Source organism: Macaca nemestrina, chromosome 5, assembly GCF_043159975.1.
Source record: "Macaca nemestrina isolate mMacNem1 chromosome 5, mMacNem.hap1, whole genome shotgun sequence".
NCBI lineage: Eukaryota > Metazoa > Chordata > Mammalia > Primates > Cercopithecidae > Macaca > Macaca nemestrina.
In genome coordinates, this window is record NC_092129.1 from 159,173,004 (window position 1) to 159,196,430 (window position 23,427).

Here is a 23,427-nt window from a genome sequence, read left to right on the forward strand (position 1 = left end):
CCTCCCCTCCCCTCCCAGCACAAGTGACGCCGCCGGCCCCCGCGCCGCGCCTCCCCCTCCTCACGGCTCCCGCCCCTCAGCCCGCTCCGCAGCTCTCGCTCCGCGCTCCGCCACCCTCTCGCCCGCCAGCCCCGCAACTTCAGCCCGCGCGCCGCAGCTGCTGCGAGCGGACGCGGCAGGGCAGCCGGCGCTGCGGGCAGCTCGCGTCCACCCGACTGCCTCCCGGGGTCCCCTTCACCCAAGTGAGCGAGCTCAGGCTGTCTGCAAAGCCGGAGGTGCGGGCAGCTCCGGGCGTTGCATTGGTGCGGAGGCTTTTATATGCCATGCCAGAGAACCCTGAGTGTGCCCCTGACATGACAAGGAGCCGTCGTCGTTAGGTAGGTTCACCTTTTCATTTCTCCTTTTTAGCTTCTGATTTTGCTTACAACCCGGTGAGGTCTGTGTGGGGAGGGGTGTCCTCGACTTGAATGAGCGTTGCATGCTAAGCAGCTGTTGAAACTGGAGCGTCCTCGGCTTCCACCACCCTGGTGGGTTCGGGCATCTGAAGCCCGCAGGGTACAGTCGGGAAGTTGCTAAGCGAAAGGGGCACGCGCACTTTTTGCAAGCAGAACTGAAGGATGCCCTGGAGAGTGGAGGAACGGGCCAAGGTTAGAGGGGCCCACAGCATTGCCCGGCGTTGGGACATTTCTGGGGCGAGGAAGCGCCGGGCCCTGGGAGTCAGGGAGGGGTATGTGTGCGAGCGCCCCCAGATGGGAGTCCTGGGTGGCCCCCTGGCACGGAACGACTTCGGCATTCGCAGAGCCTATGGGGAATCCGGCTCAGGGCTGATAGCAGTCTCAAGGGTCTTCACTTGCCCCCGGGCTGCCCGATTGAGCTGGACTGTGAACCAGCTCCTTCCTCACCGTGTGTGAATTCCAAATTGGCCAGGTGGAATGGGAGGATGAGAATTGGGAAGAGGGGCAAGAAAGGAAAAAATGTGTTGCTTCGATGCCTGTGTCTGGAAAGATGGGGGGAGGGGATGCACCTGAGGACAGGAGCACCCTAGCAGGTATCCGTGGCGTGGGAGGGGGCTGGCCAAGGGGAGCATGTGCAGCTCTCTTGCCGGAGACGATGACCTTCTAGCTCCCTCTCACAGGGCAGTGGGCAGCAGATAGAGACCCCTCACGTTCGAAGGGAGTAGGTGCATTTTGAAATTAGGTAAGCAGAAGTCATCAGGTGTTAAGGTGGCAGAGGTGCTGTGAGAAGTGACAGCTCCCTGGAGAGCAAGTGGAAAAGCAGGAGAATCGGGCTAATTCTGCTGGGATGGGGGTGGCACAGAGTGAGATTGGTAGGCTCCCAGGTCCTTGTCTTGGAGATACCTACATGTTGCTTGAGTGACTGAGGAAAAATGTTCAAGCTTTTGATCTGGGAAAACAGTTGTGACTGTCTTAAAATAAATGTTGGAGCTGTTTCCTCCCTGCTCCCCACTTCTTACCCTCTTATGTCCACACACTTGGTAGAAGATCTAGGATTGTGACTAATCACTGCCCCCATTCTGAAGAAATTGTACTTGGCCATCTCTACGGGACTGGGGATATCCTGTGTGAGCGTCTGCCCGATTGTTACCTGACACACAATCATTTCTTCCCTTTTGTTTTCTATCGGGTCTGTCTTGCTCTAAGAGTGTACCCACCTCCTTCCCTCCCCTGCCCGGGTATTCCCACTCATTCAATTCCCCTCTTCCCCTTGCTCCTCCAGCCATTTTGGACCAGCCTCTGAGCTTGCCCACTCACACCATCTACCTTCATCAAATTGTATTTTAGCTGCTGTCACAGCAGGGGATGTCAGCCATGAACTCTCCGAGAACCAGCACCATCAAGGCTATTCTCCAGTGGTTAATTAGGAAGCATCAGTAGTTATCCTTCTGTAGGAACAAACTGCAGGGATGTGCCAACTTAGGGAAACAGCGGCTTGAGGAACTCCCCTATCTGAAGCCTCCATCTCCCAGCACTCAGCATTAGCTTTCTGTGCTCAGCTTCCCCTTCAGTTACAATAGTGTCAAATTGTGTCTTTTCCCCAGGAAGGTAATGCATCTGCCTGTCCAAAAATTTACTGCATCCAAACATTTGAAAACTTGAACATTGGAGAATCTGTTTAGTAAAAACATACTGCACATGTTGCTTTTCCAAAGGACCCCCCAGTTGCTGTTGCTTCCCTCTTCCTCTGACACTCTAATGTGAGATTTCTCTTTGAATATTTTATCCTTAGTATAAATATAAAGAAATACCAAGCTAGAGAGAAGGAAAACCAAAAGCATTCACTAGGGACTTGCATAGAATTCTGATTACCCAAACACAATTCCAGAAATGGCTCTCCTTCCTTTTGTTAACTGCAAAGTGAAGTTATTTCCAGCAGACAAGGGACCCACCCAAGGTTGACCTGGAGAAGCCAAGGAGGCTGGGGGTGGGTGGAGGGAGGTATTTATATCTGTGGGTCTTGTTAGCTAAACTCGCATAAAAATTCTGCTCTTTAGTATTGATACCCATTGACCTGGGGCCCTGCTAATGACTGCCAAGTGTCCTTCTCTAAATATGAGGTCACTAAAGTGGAAACACCCCTATTATGATAAAACCCCACAGCCCAACTGTTATATCAACCACATGCCCACTTGTAAGTATTACCAAGACACTTCTCTGTTACATTTTGTGTTAATTCACAGATTATTGGTTCACCTCTCTGTCAAGAGACTAAAATATAGACAAAGGCAACTGTGCAGGGTGAATAGCACAGATTTCAGATTTTATATTAAATAGCTGAATTGTACATACAACAGTCCCTTGGGTTGAAGGGTTTGCAAACCAGAGTTTTATTTAATCATTTATTGCATTCAATAGATTATCTGTTTTCATTCTGAAAAGAAGTCAGAAGTCTAAAAACAGTTCCTTGCTTTTCTTGGGAGGAAGTGGTGATAGAAGTGAAAGTCCATTTTATTTACACAATGGGCGCTCCTCAGGGCAATGGCAGATTTGACTTTCTACTTGGGCTTCCTGCACTGGTGGTCCTGTGAGCAGGGCCTCGTGCTTGTGAACAGCTCCTTAAACAGGGTTATTTTCATCTGCCAAGCTGAGCTCCATGAGCTGGGAGAGATAGACAGCTTGTGTTTGTGGCCATTCAACCAGAAAAGAATACCAGCTGAAAACAGACAATGGAGCAAGGGAATTGGGGTGGGGGTGGGGAGAGGAGGTACAGATAGCCCAGTCGCTCATAATTGGCTCCCCAAAGGCAAACCTAGGTGTAGAATGGTGTCATAAAGCAGTTGTCATGTAAACACCCTGCAATGTGATTATTAGAAAGATCTGTTCAGAAAAGGAGAATGATCATGAGTATATGCCTTTTCATCTGGAAGGAGCCCTTCTTTTAGCTTCGTTTCTTCATTTCATTTACTTATAGGCAGTTTCTTGAAACGACATTTTTCCCCTGAAAACGAGAATCTCACTGTTATGCATATGGAAGCCTTCAAGTTGATTCAATTGAACAAAATCACTCAATGCATCATGTATCTCCAGAGAATTAAGCATGAAACCCTCACATGTCCTCTTCCCTCTTCTGTGTCTCCTTTCTGCAGCCACCAACTTCTTCTGTAGGTTCACGGTCCAGGTTTTTGTCTTGTTTTGTTTTGCTTTTTGGTCACAGTAAACTCATCTCACTTAGGTTGGAAACATTCCCTAAAAATAATCAATGTTTTCCTGAGTGCAGCAGGCTATCTAGAAAAAAGATCATTTACACATGGCCCTGTGCTGGATTTAATTCCCTCAAAGGAAACCCGGAACACTATGAAGAAAAGAAGCTGCTCCAATTTATTTTATTGTGCACTGTTTACATGAACTGATGAGTGCTGTGTGGAGGGGATGAATGTTTTCACAAGTTCATTACATTAATTAAAAAGGAAATTAGATTTTTTTTCAACAGTGAAAGCAAATGAGGTGCAATATTTCTATGTTGTGTTCCATTAGATCAAAATGAGTTCTCTACCAGACCAAGGAGAGAGGAGTCTCAAAGGAAGTATTTTTTACATCGTTTAGCATTCTAAAACTGATTTGCAATCATTTTTAATTCTGAGGTGGATTTTAAGTTCAAGTCTGTAATGTTACATAATTTAGGAGAATCCCACTTTTGTTTCAATTTAAACATGTGCTTACTGGGCAATTATTATTCTAAGGTCTGGACAAAGTTAGACATCTCATTCAACATAAAAGTATAATATATTGGCCGGGTGCGGTGGCGCACACTTGTAATCCTAGCATTTTAGGAGGCTAAGGTGGGAAGATCACTTGAATCCAGGAGTTTGAGACCAGCCTGAGTAACATGGTGAAACCCCATCTCAGAAAGGGAAGGGAAGGGAAAGGGAGGGGAGAGAAGAGGAGGGGAGGGGAGAGAAGAGGAGGGGAGGGGAGGGAAGGGAAAATTAGCCAGACATGGTGGCGCATGCTTGTAGTCTCAGCTACTCTGGAAGCTGAGGTGGGAGGATCACTTGAGCCTGGAAGGTCGAGGCTGCAGTGAGCAGAGATAATGCCACTGTACTGCAGCCTAGGTGACAGAGTGAAGCCCTCAAGAAAAAGAAAAAGTGTAAGATATTAATTATACCTTCTAGGGAGCACAGTCTGGTGGAGAAGTAGGAGGAGCACAGTTGAGTTGGATAGTGTGCTGTGGGTGACTGGATGTCCTGGTTTGCCCCATAGACACCTGTTGTTTCAGCATAATTATTAATAGCACCACCTTTCACTCAGAAGTGTTGCAATCACATAGTCACCCTAGAGAAAAGGACTATGAGAGGTCAGAGGAAGAAGGCTGTGGTTGGAGTAGTCAATGAAGATTTCATTCATGTGCCTATTCTAAGATTACAGGTAAACTGAAAGGAAAAGGGAATAGTTACCAGACAAAAAGACTGGGAAGACTGTGAGCTCCCTGAAGGCACAGAGGATCTGTTTTGTTTGTTCCTATATCCTTGGGACTTGCATGCTGCCTACCTGATGATAGGTATCAACTATTAACTAACTGCCTGTGAACCTAGATTTAAGATCAAGACTGAAGGTAGGAAAGTTAGGGACAGTCAAAAGGCATGTCTTGCAAGGAAGGTCAGATAAGAACAATTGTGAAACAAGGCTACTATTAATGATGATGATACTAGAACAAGGTTGGCCAACGACCATACCGAAAACCAACTTTATGTACAGAAAAACAACAGTGTCTTTTAATTCTTTCTTGTATTTGCCTCTTAACTTTTGGGTTTAATGTTATTGGCCTTTACCTCTACCCCTGGAAGTGATCTCTTCCTTCTCAAACAAATTGTTTTGGATATTAAATGAAGAAACAATGACTCCATTCTCTTCAAGCTTGTCTCCTTCTGACCTTGGCTTCCAGGTGAGCTCTTGGAAGGAAGGCAAGGGCAGAAAAGTGGGGAGAGTACCTGAGAAATACAAAAGCAAGGCAGAGAAACACTAAAAGCACCCGTGATTTTCCTCCTTCTACTAGGAGAAATAAATTCAAAGTGACAGTTTCCTGGAGCCCCTGGAGCTAGTGCAACTCCCAAGAGGTCAATCCCAGTATGACATTTGATTTCTCTACTTTTTGCTACATATGAAGTCCTGGAATGACTTGGCCTTGGCCTTAGCTGTGACAGTCTACCTTCCAATTAATGTATACTCACACAAGGTGCCCTGCTGATATGCAGAGGTTCAAGGTTAACCTATCCTATGTGAAGATTCCAAGATAACTACCAGCTGTAACCCTTGAATTGCAGTGCCATACTTTTAGTTTATAAGGTTATTGGCACCATTTTAGCCATTTTGATCTGTATCCTCCCAAGTTCTCATCTAACCTAGAGTTTTCTCAGTGATGCTTCATCCTGAGAAATAAGTGGAGCTTATAAAAAAAGAGAGATGAAGCTGAGGTGATGGACACCCACAGGTGATCCAACATTCATCAGGGCTCAGTTGCAGAGATTAGAGTCTACTCAGCAGAAAGGATCTAAAATAAAATGGGTTACAGGATGGTTGGGCCAGGAAGGCCAACTAAACACTCTCTAAGTTGAAGGATAAGGAAACACACTCTAGGTTGAGCTTTTTGGAACACCTAAGAAAAGTATATTGTAAAACAGGGCTACTGGAGCCACTGCGTAACCTATACTCAAGAAGCTGTGCACTGGCTGGGCACGGTGGCTTACACCTGTAATCCCAGCACTTGGGGAGGACGAGGCAGGTGGATCATTGGAGGTCAGGGGTTTGAGACCAGTCTGGCCAACATGGTGAAGCCTCATCTCTACTAAAAATACAAAAATTAACTGGGCACGGTGGTATACGCCTGTAATCCCAGCTACTAGGGAGGCTGAAGTAGGAGAATCATTTGAACCTGGGAGGCAGAGGTTGCAGTGAGCAGATCTCATACCACTGCACTCCAGCCTGGGCAACAAATTGAGACTCCATCTCCAAAAACAAAAGAAGCTATGCACTGATTTGAGAAGCTACTGGCTCCAGAATGAGACTACCACTAGCATGGTCAGGAAAAAGCCAGCCAGGAAGCCACTACAGAAAAAGCAGATACTCCATGAAGGTGGCTGCCAGCAGTGACAATAGAAGAAGCAGAAGTCTGCTATGGTAAGCAAAATAATGCGCATCCAACCCCCAAAGATGTCCATGTCCTAATGCCTGGAACCTGTGACTATGTCACCCTACATAGCAAAAGGGACTTCGTAGATGTGATTAAGTCAAGGACTTGACAGTATCCCGGATTACCCAGTTGGGCCCAACCTAATTCTATTTGTCCTTAAAAACAGAGAACCTTCTCCTGCTGTGTCAGAGGGAATGAGACTATGGAAGAAGATCAGGGAGATGGAACATTGCTAACTTTGAAGATAGAGGAAGGAGCCACAAGGGAAGGAATGCAGGTGACCTCTAGAAGCTAGAAAGGGCAGGGAAATAGATTTTCTCCTCGAACCGCCATACCTGCCAACACTTTGATTTTAGTCCAGTGAGACCCATTTTAGACTTCTGTCCTCCAGAACTGTAAATATGTGTCATTTTCACTTTAAGCCAGTAAAATTGTGGCAATTTGTTACAGCAGCCATCTGAAACTCATACACACAAGCCTTGCCCTCGCTTCTACCTTCAATCTTGTGCAAGTGCATTTGACAGAGACCCCAACTCACACATGGAATCCTAGTTGCAGGGGATTCTGGGCAGTGCAGTTTTCAGCTTCCCAGCTCCAGTAAGGAAGGCAGCAAAAAGGGGTTGAGACGATGCTGAGTGCCGATCACTGTATCCGGTGCAGCTGCCAGTGAAAGTCATGAGGAACTCGGGGAGCTGCAGGTGTATGTCCATGGCACGATCCTTCTCTGAGGGACAGTAGCATGTGGCAGAACACAAGTGGATGCCTGAGATTTTTAGGAAGTTTAACAGGTGTTAAGTCATTAAGATACAAAGGGGAGGTAGGGGAGAGGCATCAGAATAGTTGCCTGTTTTACCACATTAGAAGTTACTCTCTGGAGGATACCCCAATTAACCTTGATGTAATTATTATTTATTATGTGCCTCTATCAAAATATCTCATGTATCCCCTAAATATACACACCTACTGTGTACCCATAAAAATTTAAAAATAAACAAATAAGTTAAAAAAAAAACAAAAAAGTTGCTATCTGGAGATTAAGGAGAGATTTTATGTAAGTATCCATATCAGGGATAAATACTGACTTTCTGCAATTTAACCTTTAACTACTTACAGCCCGTCCATATGGCAGATTGGCAGATTATATTTTCCCAAAGATGCCCTCAGTAATAACTCCCACCCCACATGATCTTTCAATAAAGTGACTCTGATACATTGAGAGATGGGGGTTTATTTTCTCTCCCCTCAAAACTGTGGCTTTCTCAATCAATAGAGAATGTGATTTCTAAGGCTAGATCATAAAAGAACATTCAGCTTCTACCTTACTGGCTGGAATACTAACTCTTGAAGTTAGCAGCTGCCATGCAAGCAGTCTGACTATCCTGAGACTACCATGCTAGGAGGAAGCCCAAGCTACCTCTCTATGATCACATAGAGAGAACTGAGAAGATGAGAAAGAGGAAGATGCCTGGCCAGCCCCCAGCTCCTCCAAACCCTGCTGTTCCATGTCCAGCCACCATCTGACTGAGGAGAGACCGTGAGCCAGAACTGTCTAGCAGAGGCCTTCCCAATTCCTGACTCACTGCTGTTGTTTCAGGCCACTATATTTTGGAATGATTTGTCACACAGCAATAAATAACTAGATCGGTTTATACGGCCAGACACAGAAAAAGGTCAAATATGACCACAGTCTTGTGTTATTCCTATCAAATTTCTTCCCTGTGAGGTAAATAACATGATAGTAGCAGTCACAGAACAGCCAAATCTAAAGCTCACCTTCTCCGCCTGCAGAATATTGGTCTAAGAAATCCATTCTTAAATTGTATATTAGAAGCAAACTGTTGCACATTTTGGTTTGTTTGTCGGGGGAGGATTTGGGAAAGTGGAGTTGGTACCATGGAGAAGGAGTTGTTTCAAACTGGCTAATCTAGCATGTGAACAAACAGGAATCCAAATAACTTCTTTTCAAAGCAGATCTTTCTCAATGTAGCAAGTATAGGTAGTACAAACCATACTTCAGGTAGTGTCCTCAAATTGGGGGCCCACTTAGGAGATGCAGAAAAAGAGAAGAAAAGAATGCCAGTAAGAAAAAGTGCCAGTCACGGTGACTTGCTCCTGTAATCCCTGCACTTTGATATGCTGAGGTGAGTGGATTGCCTGAGGTCAGGAGTTCGAGACCAGCCTGACCAACATGGTAAAACTCCGGCTCTACTAAAAATACAAACAAATTAGCCGGGCGTGGTGGCGGGTGCCTGTAATTCCAGCTACTCAGAAGGCTGAGACAGGAGAATCACTTGAACCCAGGAGACAGAGGTTGCAGTGAGCCAAGATCATGCTACTGTACTATAGCCTGGGCAAGAAGAGTGAAATTCTATCTCAAAAAAAAAAAAAAAAAAAAGCGAAAAAAGAAAAGAAAAAGAAGAAGTAATTGGATTATTGACTATGCTCTGACACCTGCAGTACATTCTGCCACAGCTGGCGATCCCTTACTTCCTCCAGCCAGCTGACTGCTGCTGTTTCCTTTTCTACCACTTCTTTTTTTTTCTTTTTTTTTTTTTTTTTTTTTTTTTTTTTTTTTGAGACAGAGTCTTGCTGTGTCGCCCAGGCTGGAGTGCAGTGGCGCGATCTCGGCTCACTGCAAGCTCCGCCTCCCAGGTTCCCGCCATTCTCCTGCCTCAGCCTCCCGAGTAGCTGGGACTACAGGTGCCCGTCACCGAGCCCGGCTAATTTTTTGTATTTTTAATAGAGACGGGGTTTCACCGTGGTCTGGATCTCCTGACCTCGTGATCCGCCCGCCTTGGCCTCCCAAAGTGCTGGGATTACAGGCATGAGCCACCGCGCCCGGCCCTTTTCTACCACTTCTCTTCTGCACAACCCTTTTTCTTTGATACCTAAAGTCTGCTGTTCCTCAAGTTTAAGTTCCAGGTCCAGTTGAGGATAGTCATCACGATACTTTAGTCCAAGTGATAGTGCCTTATATCTCTGTGGATTTTTGCAGTTTTCAACAACTTTTACAACCATGGTCTCATTTAAACCACAGAACAACCCTGTGATGTAACGTCAATGTCTCTAATTTCACAAATTAGGAAACCAAACGAATGGATTAGCTGGTTAGCGCTGAGATGTTCTGACTCCTCACTGGGGGCTCCCACCCCGGGAGGTCCACTTGGCCAGCCTGGAGGCAGCAAAAAACAGTGTTTCTCTGAAGGGAGGAGAGGTGATTTGTTCTGCCTGCCGTCCCTCTTCAGTCACCAAACTGTGGCCTATTCAAAGTATGATCATTTTCTCTTACAACATGAATCATGTCCTCAGTTGGACACTTGGTTTTGCAAATGGAAACCTGCCCCTGTAATGACATAAAGGTCAGGAATTGGCTCCCTTTTCAGGCTCCCATGACATTCCAAAAAAAGTTTGCCCTTTGAATTTTGTCATAATGGTCTTTGGCCTAAAATAGGATAGAAATGGCACGTGGTGTTTCTTTTTTAAGGGTCATTTTTTTTTTCCAGATCCTCAATGTGTATTTCTTCACATTAGGATGTTTTCCAGATGTAATTTTTGTTTTGTTTTGGTTTTGTTCTTTGGTTGTCACAAAATGGCTCTTTCCCTCACTGATGGAAGAAAATAGCCAAAGCAGGAAGGGACTAAGGGGCTGCATTAACTCAAGATGTTTTCATAAATGTGAATATACAGTAATCAGGCTAAAGGTACTGAAAAAGGCCCTATTGAAAGGATGCATAGTTTTTCGTGTCGGGGACTCGTTTCACTCCTTTATAATCCAGCTGGGGGAGTATAAGCCTGACCAAGCCTGGCACATAAGATTCTACATATGGTAAAAATGACCTTCCCTCTATCATCTCCCTTTAGGTCAATCATAGGATCCTGAGTATAGGTACAGAGGCAAGGCCTTCCTGGACACAAGAGGAGTTTGAAGCCATTGAAATTTTCAAAAACAATACGAAATCTAAGGCAGGTGTGGTGGTCTGTGCCTGTAGTCCCAGCTACTCCAGAGGCTGAGGTGGGAAGATCATTTGAGCCCAGGAGTTCAAGTCCAGCTCTGACAAGCCCTTCTCTTAAAACAACAACGACGACAAAAAGCAAGACAAAAAAACCCAACAAATAAATGCAAATTCTGAATTACAGATATGTGTACACATATCTCATATTGCATATTGACAGAAAGCTACAGAGTCTCACTCTGTCACCCAGACTGGAGCGCAGTGGCCAGATCACAGCTCAATGCAGCCTCAATCTCCTGGGCTCAAGCAATCCTCCCCCTTCAGCCTCCTGAGTAGCTGGGACCACAGGCTAATGCCACCACACCCAACTAATTTTTGTATATTTTGTAGAGATGGGGTTTCACCACGTTGGCCAGGCTGGTCTCGAACTCCTGGGCTCAAGCATCTCCCCTGCGTCAGCCTCCCTAAGTGCTGGGATTACAGATGGGAGCCACCACGCCTAGCCAAGCTTCTCATACAATGAAACACCCAATCTAAATAAACATGTTTTATATTATTATAAAAGTAATAGTTATCACTAAATATCACTAAACAGCATTGCTAATGTGCCAGGTACATGTACTAATTCATTGGGTGCTCATAACACCCTGAGGTAATTACTCCATTTTATAGATGAGAGAATGGAGGTTCTGAAAAATTACTAAGAGGCAGAGCTTGGTTCTAAACCTAGGCCGTCTGGCATCAGAGTCTGGGCTGTGCTGCGACTGTGGATGTAAATACACAGACTCCAAATTCAGAGCCACAGTTCCCACAGCAACTGCCAGTTTGTAGCATGTTCGAAAAGCCCGAGTTCTCCCACATAACTTAGCTGAGTTGTGGCTGCCAGATCTTTTGGCTTAGCAACTTGAAACAGAGACTGTCCACGCAGGCTGAGGTTCTCAGTTGCTATCAAGGTGTTAATGAGACTCTTTAGGCTTCTATTATAATCAAGAAGAAGATTTTTCACATCCTCTATCTGCGAGGTTCATTATTCCAGCTGGGTAAGCAGTGTGTCTGCAAAGATGCCCTATCATCGGGAAACGACATGGGCACTTTTTCTCCAAGTAAGCAATGCATCCTGATAAATAACGCCATGTCAGTGGCGTGCCTTCTCCTTCCTCTTGCAAACGATTGACGCCTCAGAGATCTGATCAACCCCACAAAAGGGGAGGGAAATGGAGAAAAAACAAACCTGAGAGAATAAAGGAATCATTCCTTGTCTTTTGTGAGGACTTTTGTCTGATCCGTGCCCACATGTAAAGTATCCCTTGATCAATTTTGTCTTAATTACTGAATGTAGGAAAACAAGCTCATTGTTAATTCATGCAGTTTTAATTTATGCATAGGAGAATTATGCAGGATAATTACCTGCAGTTGAAGGAAAATGAATAGCGTCAGATGTGGTTAATTCACGCATGGTTTACCCTTCTATCTCTCTATCAGAAAAGATTTAAAGTGGTAACTAATCTGAATGATATGCAAAATTGCATTGGTTTGCTAAGTAGAAGTATTTTTCTTTCTTTGATTTGCATCACAAATAGAGTTCTCGGATTTGGACTGACTAGATTTGAATATAATTTCCAGAACAATAGCTGTGATTCACTGACTTAACTCATATTTTATCTCTTCCAGAAGTGCCCATTTTTCAAATCAGTGCAGAAGTTATCTTCATGGGCCCCATGTTAGCCTGAGTACAACTTCCTTTATGGGGATAATTCAATGGGAATGATGAGTATTTCCTTTATCAAGATTTATGGGAGATTTACAGTAATGATCACATTACTTGTTCCCACATTGTCCCTGAACCTCCATGATCCAGTGGCTTCCAAAATCTGAAACAAACAGCTGGAACAAATTATGGGGCAATGAATGGACATCAGTGGAAATTTCCCTGTGACTTTTGTCAAGCAATAGATAGCTGCTAAGGCCTCTTTGAACTCACACCTAGTAATTGAGAGAAGACTAAGAAGAGGTGGTTCAAGTTTACTGAAAAAACAAAAAACAAAAAAAACTACTCCCTGATGCTGAGTTGAGACAGGTTACAATAATGAACAATTTTGAAAGGAGAATACCAGTATCAAAAGGAGGAGCCAGAGAAAGTAAGTATGTTCTTGTTATGACAGAGCAGTAAATTTTACTCTGAGCTTCCTTGTAACCAGGCAGAAAGGGGAACATAGGAAGTTATCACCTAAGTTACTGCTAGCAGAAAGATGGGCATACAAAACACAGCAGTTCCTTAAAGGACACATCCCCTTAGTGATGAACTGTAAAAGTAATATCTTATATGGGAACGTATACACGGGAGGTTAAATTGAGCTAGTTCATTGCAGTGAAGTTCAAGAGGCAACACCTTGCACGTTGATCTTCATTCTTATTTTTCTTTTTTTTTTTTTTTGAGATGGAGTCATGCTCTGTCGCCCAGGCTGGAGTGCAGCGGCGCGATCTTGGCTCACTGCAAGCTCCTCCTCCCAGGTTCACGCCATTCTCCTGCCTCAGCCTCCCGAGTAGCTGGGACTACAGGCGCCCGTCACCGCGCCCGGCTAATTTTTTGTATTTTTAGTAGAGACGGGGTTTCACCGTGGTCTCGATCTCCTGACCTTGTGATCCGCCCGCCTTGGCCTCCCAAAGTGCTGCGATTACAGGCGTGAGCCACCGCGCCCGGCCTCATTCTTATTTTCTTATCCCTCCATCAACCTCTCTAAAGATCCAAAAAAGGCCAACCAAAGGCAATTTCATGAAGAGAAAAAGGAAGACCTCTATTTGGCCCTCAATAGCCCTTTTTCGAGAAAAAGTGATACAACTTATCTAAGGCAACTTTACTTGCCATAATCAGATTTTATCTGCAGAAAATATTAGCAGGGTGAGTTGAAGATGACTTACCCCTTGCCCCACACCCCCTCACAGAGGAGCTCAGCTTAGACAATGGAGTTACAACTTCATAATAATCTTATTACTGTGCCAGAACTTATCGCTTCAGGTTATAGATTCTAGTAAGACCAACTTAATTAGGAAAACATAGCAAAGCATAAAAACACAAAGCTTTGTTTAGATAAGGCCATTTGTCTTTTTACCCTTGACCTTAGTGATGATGATGATAATAATAGGGTAAGAGGTGTCATTTAACTGAGTGCATACTTTGTGCCTAGCACTACACTTTGGCTTGATTTTCTTTCCTTCCTTCCTTCCTTCCTCCCTCCCTCCCTCCCTCCCTTCCTTCCCTTCCTTCCTCCCTCCCTCCTTCTTTTCTTCCTTCATTCCTTCTTTCCTCTCTCTCTCTCTCTTTCTTCTGGGTCTCCCTCTGTCACCCAGGCTGGAGTGCAATGGCGCGATCTCTGCTCACTGCAACCTCTGCCTCCCGTGTTCAAGCAATTCTCCTGCCTCAGCCAGACATGGTGGTGCATGCCTGTAGTCCCAGCTACTTGGGAGGCTGCGAATCCCTTGAGCCTTGGAGGCGGAGATTGCAGTGAGCCCAGATCCCGCCGCTGCACTCTAGCCTGGGCAACAGAGCCAGATATTGTCTCAAAAAATAAGTAAACAAGTAAATAAAAATAAAAACACTAACTGTGACCATCTTTAAGATTCTCTGTAACTTAAGGCCCTCTGTTAATGAGCGGTATGATGGCATGAAATTGCCTCAGAGTCAACTCTCAGGAAATATGTCATATATACACATGTAAAGTTTAGGCGAACTTTCATTTACTAAGACAAATGCCCTTATTAAACAATTTTCCTTGACTCTGGAAGTGCTAACAGAAACCTAACTGGTAAATTTGATACTTGCCATTTCCTGCTGTGAATATTAATTGTGGCACACAGTGTAATCCGGAATCCAAATGTGGAGGATGGCAGAGGGGGAGGGGTGCTATGACTGGCTGTGTGCAGCCACCTGTCCACGCTGTGGCCCCTTCTCTCTTCACCCTGAATACCCCAGTCTGAACAGTTGGAGGGCATCTGCTCCTGGGGCTGGAACACCCGCACTGCTGACTCAAACAATAGACTCATCCTGCCAAATGATGTATTTTTGGTACAGAAAAAATTTCTGGCCCTCCTAGGAATCGAAATGCATTCTTAAGTGAATGCATGTCATTTGTGAAAGACGTTGCCTAGTTCACATTCTGAACTCTGCTCATCCCATTTGATTAGACTTAACACCCACATTCATGGCTCCCTGTATTTTCACTTCCAATGTCTTGGGATGAGGGTTGAGAAATACACAGTGTGAATGGCGTTCTTCAAAAAGAAAATGTTCAGAGCAGCTGATTATCTGGAGGGTTTCGCTGAAAAGCTCACAATCATATCAGAGAAAATTGACTCTTCAAAATCCCTCCTTCTGGTGGTAAAATACCCTGGGATCCTGTGCCACATTTCATACCAACTTACTTTATTTATTTATTTATTTATTTATTTATTTTGAGATGGAGTCTTGCGCTGCCACCAGGCTAGAGTGCAGTGGTGTAATCGCAGTTCACTGCAACCTCCGCCTCCTGGGTTCAAGCGATTCTTGTGCCTCAGCCTCCCGAGTAGCTGGGATTACAGGCACGTGCCACCACACCCAGCTAATTTTTGTGTTTTTAGTGGAGATGGGGTTTCACCATGTTTACCAGGATGGTCTCGATCTCCTGACCTCGTGATTTGCCCACCTTGGCCTCCCAAAGTGCTGGGATTACAGGCGTGAGCCACCGTGCCCAGCCTATTTTTTAATAGGAAGAGCTGATGATTTTTGACCTCCTGATATTATGTAGTCTCTATAATTGAATCTCACCTTATTAATTCAACTTTCAAGGGAGTTGAGAATGCACAGTAGTTAAAAATGACAGCCCAGGTACATGATAAAATTCATGAAATCAACCTCCTTTGAAGCTTTTTTTCCTCTAGGAGATGCGCAGGAAGTCTCAACCTAGACTTTAGTAAACTGGAATTGACTTGATAATATATCCTCATCACTGTAACAAGAACAGCAATGAACCCTTTCACTGTTTAAGCACTTTCTAGTAATTGACCTATATAATTTTCATAGCGACCTACGAATTTGGTTCTTTTATTATCCCTATTATACAGATATGTCTGGGAAGCTTAAGCAACCTGTGAAAGCCACACAGTATAAAGTGGTGCTGCCATGCCGCAAACCCAGGGAGGCTGGATTCTTTGGTCTCAGCACTGCTGAAGTAGAAGGCTTTTGTTTTGTTAGTGAAACACTGGAAAACACAGGAACAGATGACAACAAATTCCAATCCTGACATGGGGCTCCTTTTAAGTCTTCACAACAATGCAATGAAGAAGTTCTTTTAAATCCTAAGATTCCCAGAACCATTCCTTGTATGGGACTGAATGAGTGATACAATTTTATCCTGTTTTTCTCGTAAATATTTGTAATGCCTTTTTCAAATATTTTTTGTAGTGAAGTTCAAGCCAAGTGACTAAAGAACATGAATGACTCTTTTTTTTTTCTTTACCTGTTAAAAGAATGGGAGGCAAATGTGACATGATCACTGCATGCTGTGTGTATGGAGAAAAATTAAACCCTAGGAAATTTTTTTTTTTTTTTTTTTTTTAAGTACTTATACCCAGGCCCCACCCCAGACTAAGTCAGAATCTCTGGGAATGAGGCTTGGGCAATGACATTTTTAAAAAGCTCCCCAGGTGCCAGGCGTGGTGGCTCACGCCTGTAATCCCAGCACTTTGGGAGGCTGAGGCAGGCGGATAATGAGGTCAGGAGTTTGAGACCAGCCTGACCAACATAGTGAAACCCCGTCTCTGCTAAAAATACAAAAATTAGCCGGGCGTGGTGGCGTGCGCCTGTAATCCCAGCTACTTGGGAGGCTGAGACAGAATAGCTTGAACCTGGAAGGCGGAGGTTGCAGTGAGCCAAGATGGTGCCACTGCACACCAGCCTAGGCGACAGAGCGAGACTGTATCTCAAAAACAAACAAACAAACAAACAAAAACTCCCCAGGCAATTCTAAGATGTGGCCTGGTTTGAGAACCTCTAAATTAGTGCATTACATTAGGCTCTTTCTAGAGGTTATTGACAGTTATATCAATAGGAAGATGCAGAGATTGGGACAAGGATAAATATTTTAATGTAGCAGATGTCTTCAAATAAACCCATTAAATCCATTTCTAACAGTCAACATGACTGTGGATTTAACCCTAAGAGTATAAGTGCAGGATGTTACTCTCTGAATAGCAAAGATGACCCATTTATCCATTTATTTTTGTTGAAACTGAAATGCTGTTATTATTGTTATACTGTGTTGTTGACCCTCAGTGAGCACCTAGTGGTGGGGAATGGTATGGGATATGAAAGTAAAACACCTGGGGACAGGGAACAGGAGGTCATAGTGAGACCCCAGTCACTGTTCTTAACCCATGTGAGCACTGAATTGGATTTGTACTGATTGATGATGTTTGTGGGGCCACAGGGCATTCTGAGAACTGATGATCCTCCCCTCCCAGTTGACAGAAAATTAAGAAACGGGAAAAGGAAATTGTTATTAGTAAGGGAATTCTGCATTCTTAGCTAAAGGAGAACGGAGATAAGTAGTAACAAGACCCCATCTGGACGACAGAAACCCTCATTCCAGTTTCAGTTCTGCTAACAATCTTGTTGGAACAGTTGCCTACAGGTCAGTTTCAGAATACAGATGAATTTCCCTTCTATGCAACCTCTTCTTCCTGTAAAACAGGAATAATAATCACTGTCCTACCTAACTCACGGGTTGCTGTTAGCATACAGAGTAGGTGCCAAAGCATTTGGAAAAGTGCAATCTGCAAACATGAAATATTGTCCTGAAGGCCCCTCGTCAATCAAGGGGTTTCTTTGAAGTTCCAAGTAATATTTGAGATACAAACAGCTGTGCAGCCACCAGAAGGTGAACCTTTCTTTCTGTTGATTTTGATCTCTAACGGGCCGCCTGCTCCTCCTAGCGCCTGGTACGACTAAATTCTTTGGTAGCTCGCTATGGTGGAGAAGGCCTCTGGCAGTTGGTTTGAACACCGAACTTCCCTACATGGAGATTATTTCATCTTTTCATTTTTGCGTGGCTGCCGTGACCCAGTTCAGTGCTTCCAGTTGGCTCAAATTGTGCATTTGTTTCTTTGGATCCTGACAGCCTAGGACCTCTCTGTTCTCTTGTTTATGGTGAAAGTCCCAGAATATCCCCACACGCTTCTGCCTATAAACCAGATGATACAGGCAAAATCTAAGGTTCCCTGACAACACGATTCTCTTCCCCTGTTGATCTGGGTCACATGCAAGAAGGATGCTCCCCAGTTTGGTTGGGGCTTCTGTATTTACACAGATGTTGGCCTGAGTGGAGTGGAAAATTAGCTAGATCTGGAATTTATTGAAACCAGTTAATTTGAGCACCAGTGTGGTCAGATTATAGGCTTCTTGTTTGCTTTGAAGTGGGATAGAGTAAACGCACCAGGCTAAAAGGCCAAACCAAATAATCTTCTAGAGAAAATAGACACATTCCCCTTCTCCATGGCCTCATCTTTATCTGCACAGAGACCTGAGGAGGATAAGGGTTTTCACATGTTGCCTACAGTCTATGTCCCCCATTCCTACGTTCACCGTGTCCTAAAGCACTCCATAAAGGGGGTAAAGGTTAAGAATTACTGTCTCTGAGACTACCCTCACCTACTTTCTGCTAGATGAGTGCCCTGATACTCTTAAGCTATTTGGGATTGTCTTTTCGTATCAGCAGTGGGCTGGTAGACACCCAATAAATAAACTTTTAAAACATACACAGGAATAGAGTAAATGAGGTAACAAATTCCTGAATATCCATCACCCAGTTACAAAAATCGGGAAGATTTTTCCATGCTCGATCGATCCCTTTGGTGATTGTTGCTGTTGAAGTATCTTAAAGCAAATTCAGACCTCTGGATTTCACTTCTACCTACTTCCACTGTATCTCAAGAGTATGCACACTTTTGTTTTGGTTTGGTTTTTTAGAGACAGGGTCTCACTCTGTTGCCCATGCTGGAGTCAGTGGCAAGATCATAACTCACTGTAGCCTCAAACTAAGTATGTACATTTTCTTGCATAACCCTAGGGCCGTTTTATACCTGACAAAATTAGTAAATAACTCCTTAATATCATCTAATATCTAGTACATATTAAAACATCCCAAGTATCTCAAAAATGACTTTTCAGTTGGTTTGTCATCATAATCCAAACAGAATCTACACATTGCCTCTGTTGCTTTGTCTCCTGCGTCTCTTCTTGTTCTCCCACCCTTTTTTCCCGCGAATAAATTCTTTGATTAGTAAGAATTCTGAGGCCCTGTGAAAATCTTTCCAGACAAGATCTGTTCCCTGCTTTATTTCTCCTAGGCTGTCCAAAGAATCAGCACCTCTTACTCCACTATTTATAACTTCACCCAGGCTGATGAGATGAGGACACAAGAAAATGAGTGAAAACTACTTTCTCCCCAGTGAACTAGAAAAAAATGGAAAAGACAAGGGCCAGAAGAAGACCAGGCAATAGAGTGAGATTTGAGTCCCAAAAACTAAAAAGTGGCCTTCAAACAATTCTTGTGTGACCCAGAGGATAGAGTACGTCCTGGGAATAAGCATAGGGAATGATGTAGGAGAAACAGGATTTAAAACTGGTGAGTGTGAGGTGATGGAGGGTACATTAGGGGAGATGGGAGTCTTGGGAAAAGTCTCCAACCCTCATTTTCTTGCTCTGTAAGAATGGATGTGGCTCACACCTGTAATCCCAGCACTTTGTGAGGCTGAGGCAGGTGGATCACTTGAGGTCAGGAGTTCGAGACCAGCCTGGCCAACATAGTGAAACCCCGTCTCTACTAAAAATACAAAAATTACCCGGGGTTAGTGGCACGCACCTATAGTCCCAGCTATTTGGGAGGCTGAGGCACGAGAATCACTTGAACCTGGGAGGTGGAGTTTGCAGTGAGCCGAGATCACACCACTGCACTTCAGCCTGGACAACAGAGCAAGACCCTGTCTCAAAAAAAATAAAATAAATAAGAATGGATGTAACTCCACTCTAGGTAAATTGGCTAAGGACCATAAATAGGCAAGAGGATTGTGAAAGCTAACTCACTAACCTAAGTGAGAGCTTGGTGTGATTATAGGAGTTACGTGGGCCTCTGAGAGGGGAAACAATGGGATAGTGCCTTTTGGGCTCAGAATACAAGTAATACGGCATTTCACACATGTACAAATATGCCTCTAATATATTCTTTTGTCTTTGGCGTTGGGAATTTGCTGTATGTTGATGGATCCAGTCTCAGATGCATAAGCATTTGTTCTTTCTTTATGCTATATCGTACTTAAAGATAAGAATTAGATGGCCTTTTTTTAATCTCGTTACTGTCATTACAGCTTCAAATACTTTAAACAAAGAATAGTAAGAAATTATTAAACACCCTTGATATACAATAAAAAGGAACATAATTCTGTTTTGTTAATAATCTAGATATTTGCACGTAGCTATATCTAACTGCTTTGCATTCTAATGACAAATTATTTGTCTTTGGCAACCAAAAATAACTCAGCAGATGTTATACATGTGGCTACCTTTTGGTATGCAGCAGCTAGGACCAGCAATGAAACCACTATTCCTTTTATGGCAGTTTAATTTACTAAAATTACCATGCAGAGGACATGTGTAGCCACATGGGAAGCCACTCAAGTTTGCAACTGCTGGCATATGACGGTACACACGTACATAGCATTGCCTTACTTTGTTAAGATCCTGGAATAACTCTTTGACACTGGGTTGTTCTGCAGTGAGTCAGTTTGTTATAGTTTTCTTCCTCTACTTTTTTTGGTCAGCTATACTTTGTTCAGTAATAATTCACGTGACTTTATACAAAACAGCACACATTTAGAAAGACCAAGATAATTTTTTTTTCTTTTTTTGTATAAATTTATGGGAACCAGGTGCAGTGACCCACCCCTGTATTCCTAGGCTGAGGCAGTAGGGTCTTTTGAGCCCAGGAGTTTGAGACCAGCCTGGGCAAAATAGCAAGACCCTATTTCTACAAACAATTTTAAAACTTAGCTGGGAGCGGTGGCATGTGCCTGTAGTCCTAGCTACTCAGGAGGCTAAGGGGAGAGAATCACTTGAGCCCAGGAGTTCCAGGCTTTAGTGAGCTATGATTGCACCAGTATACTCCAGCCTGGGCAGCACAGTAAGACCTTGCCTCTTAAAAAAAAAAAAAAGAAAAAATCTATTGGGTACCAAGGTCCAAGTGTAATTTTGTTACATGCATAGATTGCACAGTGGTGAAGTCTGACTTTTAGTGTATACATCACCCAAATAACATACATGGTGTCCATGAAGTAATTTCTTAATCACTCCCCTCCCCTCTCCCCACTGTCCCAAGTCTCCATGGTCTATCATTCCACACCCTATGTCCATTTGTACACATTATTGAGTTTCCACTTCTGAGTGAGAACATGCCGTATTTGTCTTTCTGTGTCTGAGTTGTTTCACTTAAGATAATGGCCTCCAGTTCCACCCATGTTGCTGCAAAAGACATTTTATTGGCCAGGCGCAGTGGCTCATGCCTGTAATCCCAGCACTTTGGGAGGCTGAGGCGGGCAGATCACGAGGTCAGGAGATGGAGACCATCCTGGCTAACACGGTGAAACCCCGTCTCTACGGAAAATACAAAAAATCAGCTGGGCGTGGTGGCGGGCGCCTGTAGTCCCAGCTACTCGGGAGGCTGAGGCAGGAGAATGGCATGAACCGGGGAGGCAGAGCTTGCAGTGCGCCAAGATCGAGCCACTGCACTTCAGCCTGGGCGACAGAGTGAGACTCCGTCTCAAAAACAAACAAAAAAAAAGACATTTTATTTTTTATGGTTGAATAGTATTGTATTGTGTATATATACCATATTTTCTTTATCAAATCAACTCCCAATGGAAACTTAGGTTGATCCCATAGTTTTGTTCTATTGTGAATAGTGCTACATTAAACATGCAGGTGCAGGCCGGGCACAGTGGCTCACGCCTATAATCCCGGCACTTTGGGAGGCTGAGGCGGGCGGACCACCTGAGGTCAGCAGTTCAGGACCAGCCTGTCTAACATGGTGAAACCCAATTTCTACTAAAAATACAAAAAAATTAGCCAGGCGTGGTGGCGCACACCTGTAATCCCCCAGCTACTCAGGAGGTTGAGTCAGGAGAATCGCTTCAACCCAGGAGGCGGAGGTTGCAGTGAGCCGAGACCACACCATTGCTCTCCAGCTTAGGCAACAGGAGTGAAACTCTGTCTCAAGAATAAATAAATAAAATAAAATAAATTTTTTAAAAACCCATACAGGTGCAGGTATCTTTTTGATGCAATTACTTCTTTTCTACCAAGGTAAAATTATCAGGGAAATTTATTTCAAGGCAGAGAGAATTAAACATGACAGATAATTTTCAACCTACTAATACATAATAACTGGAAAGTGCCAACATTCAACTAGCTTGTTTCCTTAATAAAAACATCTACGTATAGGGACATACATTGTTTTAAAGCAACTAGCTGCTTTTAAAAAATAATATTTTAAATTTAACAAGCATTTATATGTTTTTATCAGAGAACAGTACAAACACAATAGGTCACTGATCCATGTAAGAGGTTCACTCCAACACATTATCTCTTTATCAATAATTAATTTTCATAATAATTATGTGTTATGAATTTCCTTCTATAAAGTTATATTCACATAAACAGGTCATTCCAGTAGCTAACAATAAGCAACTAAAATCAATTGGAACACATCATCACATACAGCCTTTTAAAAACTGCATGACACAGGCTATAATCAAGAAAATAAAATACTTAAGGTCATGGGTGAATTTCTTATTCACAAATGAAACCACAGAATAGAGGCTATGAATAATAATTTGTATCTTCCCACATAAATTCTTTAAGCTTCCCTCCCTTGGATGAGCTCTCACTCCCCTGAGGGTAGAAAAAAGCAAAGTTACTGAGCTCTAGAGGACACAGCAGAGAAAGGAGTCCAGGTGTTCCAGCTGCATCTCTTGATGATCACCAGGCCCCCTTTTAAGCTCCTAGGAACAGCACTTTATACCCTCATGTATTATTTTCCAGTCTATAATAAGATGCCTAAATGTTAAGCATTTAAAGTGCTGCTTTTTAAAGTGTTGTCATAACAACAGGAATAAAATGACGAATGTAACTGGAGTTTGAAAGGGCTGACTTAGTTTTAAGTCCATTGCTTTACCTTCATGTTGCAAGGGTTTAACTCTAACCTAGCTCAAACAAAGGCCGTGATCATAGAATATTACCATATTTGAGTAATGTTTTCAGCTATTTTTACCATCACATAATTGCCAGTCAATTCTCCATCAATTCAATTTATTTGTTAGGATGGACAGAAAGAAATTAATTGGCCATATGAAAAATCTATTAGTGTGATTATGTAAGCCACATCTGAAATGCTTTCATTTAAGATAATTTCTTATCCTTTCTCTGAGATGAAATACAGCGTGTAGCTTTATTTATAAGGCTCAATTCAATTTCCTCCTGTACCCTCATGCCCATTAATAAACACCAGCATTAATTGCACATGTTGGGCAAAGGAAACAAGCACATGGTGTGTAATTATACTTCCAGCACACTGTTGGGTACATTCTCCTGAAACCTAGTGGCTTTTTCTTTTTAGGATTCCCAAAGATGTAGGTTGGTTGTAATGAGAACAATAAAAAATATTAGCTTATAAAAATGGTAATTTCAGTAAAGTCAAATACCAAGAGAAGCGAGGATGTCAGTATCATTTTGATGCTGTTCTGAAGT

At 43.4% G+C, this 23,427-nt stretch overlaps 1 protein-coding gene across 8 annotated transcripts in view; it reads left to right on the top strand.

Moving 5' to 3' along the window:
* Positions 1–23,427, top strand: part of RIPOR2 (RHO family interacting cell polarization regulator 2) — a 248,951-nt gene that overhangs the window by 139,707 nt on the left and 85,817 nt on the right. The window contains exon 1 of one of the 8 annotated variants that reach the window (XM_071097515.1): positions 118–377. The exons of 5 other annotated variants lie outside the window; for them this stretch is intronic. The gene's annotated coding sequence lies outside the window, so the exon portion shown is untranslated. Of the gene's footprint in view, positions 1–117; positions 378–435; positions 648–23,427 lie in introns of those variants that run through there. 2 more of the 8 variants (XM_011742691.3, XM_071097516.1) reach the window with 2 other exon arrangements.